The sequence below is a fragment of the Euphorbia lathyris genome, chromosome 5, assembly GCF_963576675.1.
Source record: "Euphorbia lathyris chromosome 5, ddEupLath1.1, whole genome shotgun sequence".
In the NCBI taxonomy this organism is placed as follows: domain Eukaryota; kingdom Viridiplantae; phylum Streptophyta; class Magnoliopsida; order Malpighiales; family Euphorbiaceae; genus Euphorbia; species Euphorbia lathyris.
The window spans coordinates 12,505,854-12,509,947 of NC_088914.1; the positions used below are offsets into that span (position 1 = coordinate 12,505,854).

Consider the following 4,094-nt stretch of genomic DNA (forward strand, 5'->3'; position numbering starts at 1 on the left):
TATTTATCCTTCCTTTTTATTCACATATTTTATCCTTTAGAATTCTTGTAATTGGCACTAAACTACCTCATATTAATTCCTTTAAATACGAGCATTTTCCAAATCTTATTTCTCCAAATCTTCTAAAACTTTCCTCTCATACCCGTTTATTATAATGAAAGATTTTCATCCAACTCTTCCGGATTTCCAATTAACTCGATTATACCCACGACATACTTCTAATTTGTCATGAGACATTCATGTAACATATTCAAACAAGCTTTAATTTCCATTAAGTTATAAAATATGATCATCATGAATTAATATAGTATGATTAATATTTGTAGTGTTCCATTTGCTTTATTTTATAGCATTTGTGAAGTTTATGCTATCACGATTATATCGGTTCTTTTTACTAAACGAATTATCTTTATCGTCTAACATGATGTTTACCACAGAATAACTCAAGGCCTAAAACAATACCTTTTTGCATACCAATATTTTGCTGTACTTTTTATAGTATTTTTGGATGTCATAAAATTAACGAGACTTGATTTACTATCCCTTTATACCGAACCAATCTAACTCGAAGTCTAAAGGACTCATTCTAACACACAAAATCAATTCAAGAGTCCAAAACGTCTATTTTCGTCAAACTAATCTAACTCGGTCTTCTTCTCAAATGACCCTTATGCAAAAGCCATTGAAAATCTAAGCCTGAAACCACTCTTTCTAATGTTTCACAATAAATTTGAGCAACTAGTATGGTAGATCTTCTTCATCTCTCCTACTTCAAGCAGTCCCAGCTCCAAGCCAAACAGCCATATAACCATTTATTCTTGACAGACTTGAACCACTCCAAATACCATTGGTAACATATATCAGAACAGGGGATGAACATCACAAAATCAAACCAAAGCAAACAACCTATACATATCTCAAACCAAATAACCACAGCAAACACCCATCTCCAAACAAACAACACAACAAGCATCTCAAACTCAAGCATCTCATCTGCAGCAATGGAGTAGAAATCACAAAACTTGAAAGAAAAGCCTAGATCAGGAGAAAAAGAGAGCAAAACAGTTATAACTCTTAAAAACTCACCCTTATATACAGGTTTTAGTCCGATTGAACCTCCTCAGAAACTCAAAGAACCATCTTAAAACTCCGAGATTCTCATCAGAGGCGAGAGTAGCCGCTGTTCTCAAATTCATCCGACGAGACCCACAAGGTCTGTAACAATCCGAAACCGTAACAAACGGTTAGGAGCAAGGAATTAAGAGTGAAATCGGGGAGAAAGGGAGGTCGGAGTCAATGGAGTTGTGAGAGAGAGATGACCGCCATTACCAGAGAAGAAAAATCGAGAACCCAATCGTCCCCCTTTTTCGACCTGTTCTTCCAATTTTCTAAACATAATCGTGATTTACAGCTGTTTCCAAAATTAGGAAAAAGTTCCTAATTTACTCCCTTAGTTACTAAAATATACTATTAGATCCCTTAATGTTATAATTTCTCCTTAATTTATTTTGACATCTCAATTTAACCTCCAAATTACTAATTCGAGCGATTAAACCTCACTCATTACATTTTTATCCCTATTTGTTACTTATTATTTCGATTATAAAAATTCACTATATATGACCAATTTCGATCTTTATTAAAATATAAAAAGATTAGTCCGACACGACACTGTTATCTCGAGTCTAATCGAACTAAATGCTGTTTTCAACCAATAATTCAAACTGATATGCAAATTTTCTTTGATTTTATTCATATATTTAAAATACTCTCTATTGAAATCAGCTTTCATAAAATGATAATAATAAAATTAGACACGGACGTGACAATTCTCCTCTCCGTAAAGAATTTTGTCCTCAAAATTCCTAATTCTCTATTGTACACAGGCCATGTCCCTCACTGAACATGGTCTTCAAATATAAAACCACCGATCCGGATAACTCTCGATGGATATAAAATCATAAAATCATAACGTGCTCAAATATCATTTCACAATCAAATTTCAATATCGTATCCATCACCGAGTATCCCCTCATATATCGATTCATAACATACAAACATATTCGAGACATCTCTTTAATATTGGCTAATCCCGTATTGGTCTTACCCCACACTTCGCTGCCAATACCCGATTAGGTCTTTAGACTGTGTACACAGGGTGAAGACCTATTGGGTATGGCAGCGAAGTGTTGGGTAAGACCATATGGGATAGACAATGTTAAGAGACGTCTCGATTATATATGTGGTTATGGATTGATACGTAAGGGGAGAAACTCGAGGATGGATACAATGTTTTAAGTTCATTTGGATTATGTTTTACGTTATGATTGATTTTGATATAAGGATATCACGTTTGATTGATTACGATTTGGTTTGATAAAACGCTTATTTGATTATAATATTTTATAAGGTTTTGAACTCAAGAATCGATACAAGATTATATATTTTTGGTTTTTGATTTAACACCTTGATCCTATTATGAACTTTAGTTTTTGAGTATATTTTATAACGTTTTGATTAAATCCCTTTCTAAAGGTATATATGTAGTTATGTTAAGAAAAACTGATTTTTATAGCTGATAGTTTCTTACTGAAATTTTTGTCTCACGTTTTTAAATGTTTTAATGTTTTTAGGTGAGAAATTACAAGATAGAGAGAAGGTTACCGACCAATTAGTCGAGAATCAGAAGTTGTTGCTTATTATTAGAATTATGGTTAGAACTTTGGTATTTCAATTGTAATATAATATGATATTATGATATTGGGATAAATTGGAGACTCCTAAGTGTTGATTACAATCTTTCGATTTCACGTTCGATGCCGATTGAGGTCGTCTAGGGTCGGGTGTGACAATTAAAATAACAATAAAAGTATTTTATATTATTTTTAGCATATCGGTTGACCTTAACTCTGATTGAATTTACAACCCTTAATCAGTTTTTTTTACAACTAAAAAAAAAAAAAGGGCGGCCCGGTCGCATTACGCGTCCCCGCTGAGCGAGGGTCCGGGGAGGGGTCCCACCACAAGGGTGTATTGGGGGCAAGCCTTCCCTTGCCAATTTAATTGGCAAGAGGCCGCTCCTAAGACTCGAACCCGTGACCTCTGGTCACACGGCAACAACGTTTTACCGTTGCGCCAAGGCTCGCCCTCAGTTTTTTTTACAACTATCAGAAAAAAAATTCTACATTGCATCAAAATTAATACTATTCTCGTCCACTCAGATTATGATGTTACATCAATCCAAATGATGATATATTACAGTATAATTTCTCTTAGAAAAATTATGAGTATTTCAGTTGGAGAAATTCTACTATAGACCGGGACCAGTACTGGTCTGTTCACTCAAAAATTCTACTGTGAAATTATCTAAGTAAACGGGACCAGTACTAATCCTAGTGCATTATAAAAATTTTCTTTATCTAATTTGGTAAGAATTTGTTTAATTTAATTAAAACTAAATGATGGGAACTTGGAAATATGTTGAATTAAAAATTAGAATGTGAACCACCAACCAAATCGGATCAGATTTTTAAAAAACAAGTAAATATGACATGTTTATATAAAGTTAAGAAAGCACAACAACCTTCTACTTTCAAACAGCTTTTCAATTATATATACCATTACTATTTCCTCATTATGATGCATAAAATCAACTCTTTCATCATGTTGTTTTGTTCATTTATTGACAATAGAACACAATAATATGGGGATTGAAGGCCAATGAATTATTCCCTATTTACATGCCTTTTGTACTCTTCCACTATGAAAAATCCTACATTTCCAACCACAAAGGTACAACCTTCAAAACAACTTTTATAAAGCTTTAACTATATCATATATGTTAGACATTTTACGTTTTTTCATAAATTCGACTATTTATTAAGTTCATTTTTACACTGTAATTCGATTAGGTGTATTTTTTCAATATCTATACTATATATAATTACGAAAGCAGAGAAAAATGAGAATAAGTGTTTTAGAGGTCTTTTTGATGAGTTGTCAACGTAGTAAAAAATCAGATTAAAAATATTTAATTAATTAAAAATAAATGTTTAATTAATTAAAAATAACAAATTTATATTTATAATATATTA

General features: G+C 32.4%; 1 long non-coding RNA gene across 1 annotated transcript; it reads right to left on the reverse strand.

Annotated features, from left to right (window-relative positions):
* Positions 1 to 439: 439 nt before the first annotated feature.
* On the reverse strand, positions 440 to 1,438 carry LOC136230066 (uncharacterized). The gene is made up of 2 exons (XR_010689261.1): positions 1,087 to 1,438; positions 440 to 993 (listed from the first exon to the last, which is right to left on the reverse strand). It is a non-coding gene; the product is annotated as an uncharacterized lncRNA (long non-coding RNA).
* Positions 1,439 to 4,094: the final 2,656 nt, after the last annotated feature.